Source organism: Carlito syrichta, unplaced genomic scaffold, assembly GCF_000164805.1.
Source record: "Carlito syrichta isolate Samal-C Ts95f unplaced genomic scaffold, Tarsius_syrichta-2.0.1 Scaffold196534, whole genome shotgun sequence".
In the NCBI taxonomy this organism is placed as follows: domain Eukaryota; kingdom Metazoa; phylum Chordata; class Mammalia; order Primates; family Tarsiidae; genus Carlito; species Carlito syrichta.
In genome coordinates, this window is record NW_007140630.1 from 1,360 (window position 1) to 7,507 (window position 6,148).

General features: G+C 38.3%; 1 pseudogene across 1 annotated transcript; it reads left to right on the top strand.

The window, feature by feature from the left end:
• Positions 1-202: 202 nt before the first annotated feature.
• Positions 203-743, top strand: LOC103253050 (annotated as a pseudogene). Its single transcript, XR_002481552.1, has 2 exons — positions 203-305; positions 424-743. The product of XR_002481552.1 is annotated as an immunoglobulin kappa variable 1-5-like (transcript).
• The last annotated feature ends 5,405 nt before the right edge of the window (positions 744-6,148 follow it).

Below are 6,148 nucleotides of genomic sequence, written 5' to 3' on the forward strand. Positions count from 1 at the left end.
TGTGACAATTGGTCTTCTAAGTAGAAAAATATTCTCTGCAAGCAAATCTTTGTTGCCCTGCTCTGAACAGGGACACACGGGGACTATGCACCTGTACTGAGTTACTGAGAAGAGTCAGTCCTGCAGCGGTGGCCAGCTTGCCCCATGCACTGCTGATTTGCATGTTCCAGAGTGCACAGCACCCTGCCCTAAAGACTTATTAATGGGCTGGTCAGAGCCCGTGAAGGAGTCAGTCCCAGGAAGGACACAGCATGAACATGAGGCCCCCACACAGCTTCTGGTGTTCCTGCTGCTCTGGCTTCCAGGTAAGGAAGAACACTAAGAATTGACTCAGCCAGTATGGAAGTACTGCCTGGCCAGTGGGAAAATCCTCTTGTAACTTGATTAATTGTGTTTATATTTGTTTTCTGTTTCCAATCTTAGGTGCCAGTTGTGATATCCGGATGATCCAGTCTCCATCCTACCTGTCTGCATCTCTAGGAGACAGTGTCACCATTACTTGCCAGGCAAGTCAGATCATTAGCAGTTGGTTAGCCTGGAATCAGCAGAAACCAGGGAAACCCACTAAGCTTGTGATCTATAAGGCTTCCAGTTTACAGTCTGGGGTCCCATGAGGGTTTAGTGGAAGTGGATCTGGGACAGGCTTCACTCTCACTGTCAGCAGTCTGCAGCCTGAAGATGTTGCAACTTATTACTGTCTACAGTATGACAGTATATTCCTCCCACAGTGCTACAAGTTATAACAAAAACCACCCAGGGAAGCAGATATGTGAGACGGAGCTGTCCCAGCTGCTTCTGTATTCTGAGAGGTATCTATCTGTTTAGAGTGTTTCTCAGACTCAGCCAGGTTTTGAATGCCATTGATAGATTTTGAAAGAGGGGTTCATGAAGGCTCCGTAGAATCCTCTTTCTTTACTATTCATCCACTAAAAACAGGACAGACATGACATTGTCCCCGCTGATTTCATAAAGAAAAAAAGGTCAATCCATTTGAAGAGTCTGTATTAAGGGAATTGATATTTATAGAGCAAATGGGAAACCTCTCTAGGTTTTTTTTCCCCTATTGGGTACTCTGTCCATTCAGATAATTATAATTTAAACCACAGTTTTCAAAGGCCTTGGGTATATCATTCAGGGAAGCAGATACTAGAGGCAGGGGATTCTCTGATCTTTCAGAAGACAGAGTACAACTGCCTCTGAAGGTATACAAAGTCTAACCACGTGGTCCTCAGACCTGTCTGGGAAGCCAGAGATGGGGATGTTGATGCTCTCATCTGATGCAGCACCACTCCAGGTAACTCTCCAGCCCTCACCTCAGTCCACATGTCTGTCTGCAGGTATCAATGAGCATTGAATCATTCTCTTGACTTTCAAGTCTTATGGGAGGCCACTCATTGAATGACTCTCCAGAAAACCAGAGAGGTTAAATGGGTTTGGAAAAAGGTGTTTACAGAAGTGATAGTGATAATGGGGAATTAACTGCAGACAGTTCAATGTGGTCAGCATTTACACCAATTTGCAAGTTAGAAATGACCTTGTGAAACACTTGAATGTGCTTGTAAGGATTACCATCAAGTCTGGATGGCAGCAAGGAAGCTTCACTTAGTCATAGTTGAACAAAATTAATAAATCCTATGAAACATATATCATTTGACAATCAAATGAAAAATCTTTCTTGTCAAGAAACAAGACAACAACAGGAAACTCTAACATTTTTCTTTAATATGAAAGGTCTTTGTAACCTAAATTTATGCATAATCCAGCAGCATCATCAATTTATGATGGTACATGAGCTAAATAGCAAACCTACGTTCCATTTACTGAATGAGAATCTTCATTTAACAAGGTAACAGGCGACAGAAAGTTTAAGAAAGTATGTTTTAGATATTGTTTTTGTTCTGCTAGAGAGATTTATTTTTTCTGAAGGAGGCCATTGAAAGAAAATTCCAAATGAAAACCATATGTTCAGGTTGGGTTCAGTGGCTCAGCCTGTAATCCCAGCACATTGGGAGGCTGAGGCGAGTGGATTGCCTGAGCCCACGGGTTTGAGACACCTGGGCAACATGGGGAGACCTCGTCTCTACAATAAACTTAAAAAAAAAGAAAGCCATATGTTCAAAATACACCCAGATTTATTATCTAGTCAATGCAACATTACATTTACAAACACTGTGAAGATTGTAAAGGTGGATAAATATAACTATCTGTTCATCAGTGATTTGATGTGTAAATAGTGCAAAAGATTTTTAGAAACTTTAATACCTACCAAGGTACAGAAAAATTAAAAGTATATGACCTGTTTCAGACATTTCTGACTTAAATTCACACATAGCTTTCTTTGGAGAGGTTTCACCACTTATCTTGCTTTGGAGAGGTTGTTCACTCCTGCAATCTGACATTAAAATGTGGTGCCTGGGTAGTCATAGTCCTTCAACCTTGTCCTCTGATAAAGGCAGACCATAGACTGGAGAGAAGCTCAGTGTCCTGCAGCACAGCCACTCATTTGAACAATACAGGATAAGCCAGATAATTAACAAAAACACTTATGAACATGAAAATAAATATTTATCTTACTAATGTACTGAGGTTTAAAGGATTGATCACCAATCTTTATGAATATACTATTTACACACCTTTATAGATAGATGCATTTTATTAAAATCAATGGCATATTTGAATATTTATTGGTCTATGTATAAAAACACTGAGACGATATTTTACAGAAAATAAAACCTGAATAATACATCAATAAAGCACTGAAATGTATCTTATTTATGGAATATGTTCATGTCAAGTGTATTTCACTTAAATATAAGTGCATGTATAGTTAATGTACAAGTTGTTGACTGTGAATACTTTTTCACATATTAATGTGTAAATCAAGACATTTAATTATGATTACATATATAAAACAACACATGCATATTAATACAATCATTATATAAATAAAACCTATTAAAATGATTATAGTTACTCTCTATTAAAAAGTACCTTTCCTGGATTAGATACAAAATACCTTCACTGGCTATTGGATTTCATTGTAATCTTTGTTTTTGTTGTTGTTGTTGTTTTGTTTGTTTGTTTTTGAGTTGAAGTCTCACTCTGTTGCCCAGGCTGGAGTGTAGTAGCATGCTCACAGACACCGCAGCCTCAACCTGCTGGGCTCAGGTTATCCTCCAGCCTAAGCCTTCCAAGTAGCTGGAACTAGAGGCATGCACTACCACACCGGCTATATTTTGATGATTTATTATAGAAATGAGCTCTGCCAAATTTCCTAGGCTGGTCTCAAACTGTGGGTTTAGGCAATCCTCTCACCTTGGCCTCCTAAAGTGTTGGGATTATAGGCATTAGCTCCCAAACCCAGCCAATCTTTGTTTTAAAAATCTTCGCCTTAGTGTGCACAACTTAACATAATTTTTTAACTCAATGGAGTTGTAAAGAGTACGAATGCAAATAACTTTTTATAATACTAAAAAATTACTTCTTACTATGGAATTTCCCATTAGATGTATGTACACAATGTGCTGTGCTTGATGGAGTTCTCAGAACGATGCTGGACCATATCACTGTCATTGTCAAGGAACCACTGGGAGACTGGAAATAGCAATAATGTATAAATTCCAGTGATATCACTGGTCACTTTGCAAAGGGATATCATCATGTCAATAACATTGACTATTGTTTTCCACAGATTATCAAGTCTCAAAGGAAACACATTGAAGGATTGGAGACAAAGTTGTTTAGAAGAGCTATGACCAAATATTTGAAAATTGGTCAAGATAAAAATAAAAATAAAAAATAAATGCTTCGCAAGAAAATACTCATTTAAATGCCATGACATAGCAGAGACACTTAAAAATTAACATCGTTCAACATATTAGTAGTTGCCTTTCCCAGCTTTCCCAGGGACTCTCATCAACCGATGTCTTGGAAGTTCATGCATGGGCTCACAACTATAAATTTATCTAACAAGTATAACATGCCTACTGTCACTTCTTAACTTTCAGCTAAACTGCAAATAGTGATCTTTCTTGAGCCCTTAAGAATGTACGATAGATCAGACATCAAAATAACAACTGGTGCCAAGCAGTTATAGTGGACCTCACCCAAACATGAACAGTATTTGTTGTTTTCCTGTATATGTGTTTGTCCTGTGAGGTTTGCTTCTGCCAGATTCATCACATAAGGTTTTGCTGAATAATTTAATCAGACTCAATAAATTCTTACATAATATAGCATTGAGCAAAGTAACTTAATTATAGTGCAAGAAGCAAGTTTTTGCTTAATTATAGCAAAATCAAAAAAAGCTCATGATATTACAATGTATGCATTTGAAGCTGTCCTTTTAAAGAGAAAACTCCTTTCTTAGTCATGCAAACCTGGAACACGAACTCTTGCCATGTCAAATCCATGTCTTACCAGATATAGTGGAGGCTCTGAAACATGAACACATGTGAGGCTTTACTCCCATAAGCAGAATATTTGTACCTGAGAAATGAGAGCTGAACTTGTCACTATTTATTATGTCTACTGAGAAGATTATGAATTTCACTTTCTATTCACCAAAGTCTGTGGCTTTCTAACTGACAGTTCTTAATTCAAATGGTTGATATGATAGTTGTTCCAATAAGCTGAAAGAAATGACAACTGTGTGACCACTGTGTCACATATGGTAGAGGATAAATTGTCAACAAAGAATGTTACAGTGTTGGTTGGGATTATAGATTCTGGTAATCAAGAGAACTAGGATTGCTTCTGTATAATTTAGAGTGGAAGTAGAAAATTTGTGGAACTTAGGGAACTTCAGGAATGTTCCCATTTACTGTCATTTCTACTGGCAAATGTTAAGAGAACCTTCATTCATCAAACTTCAGAATGAAGCTTTAGGTAACAGCGCTGAAGCATCACATACTCTTGGAAAGCTAGAAGCAAAGGGTGATGAAATATATAGTGAGATAAGGATATGTAAACACCACATAGAAACTCTTGGTCAGCTTGAAAGTTGAGAAGCACAGGAGATAGTCCATTCATTCCTTCATACTTGTGCTGCCATCAAGTCTGTTTCATATTCAAGAGAGTCATTCCCCTATCTCATCTTCTGTGTTTCTATTATCAGAAAAATCCTTTGTCACATAAAGCTGGTGAATCATGATGTTGCATCCACAGGACTGTACTACTTGGCCAGGACCCAGATCAGAAAAATAAGCACCTCTGGCTAAGCAGCCCCCCTCCTCTCATCCAATTCAGGAAACCACTTACAGGAATGAATCCCTTGTGCATAGTTTAAGTCTCATCTGGGAACTTGAAAACCAGAGCCATGAGGATTAGCCTTTCTGGACACTACCATAAAGATCCTACATGAAGTCAGAGAAGGAAAAAATGTAGAGGAAACTGACTCATAATGTCTGAATGAGTCACATATACATATACTTATGTAACTAATGTTCCTTCCGTTACTCCCTCTCATTAAAAAATAAATAAAGTGCTCTTTGGGCAACACTTATAATTGAGACCCCAAATTAAATGATATCCAGACTGACATGTAACTTATAGGAATGTCAATTATTCTTAGATGGTTTGAAATAAACACATTTGAAATTTTAATAACATTTTGCTAGAGGTGAGCATGCTGTTATTTGCAAAGCAGATATTTGCATTCTACTAAGTTCCCTCATGTTGCTGTTGATATTATTGAGACCTAGGAGTTCAAATGTATAGAGATGTGTATTTATTATGGAAAGCCACTGGGAGAACTGAGGCAGAAATATTCCCTGTGCCCAAGAAAACAGATGAATCTGCAAGACTGAAAGATGATTGTAATCTACACAGGGAGGGCTGCTAACCAAGAGGTCAGATCTCTGGTAGCTGGTGACAGGGATGCTGTCCTTTTGGGGAATAGTAAGAGGAGAAGAGCTTTTCCCTGTAGCAGGCAGCCTGAATGTGGTGCCTCATGCAGCAAGGGTTTCTTCCACAACCTGCATCAGCAATCAGCAGTGCAGTAGTTGGAATTATTCTGGGTTCTTTGTCTGGAGGCTATTTCTTAAGCTTCTCAACAATTTGTGAGCATTTCAATATCCCACAGTAAATCTCTTTCTACTGGGTGAATGTGACATTTGGAACCAAAGAAAATGATCAGAATAGACTGAGG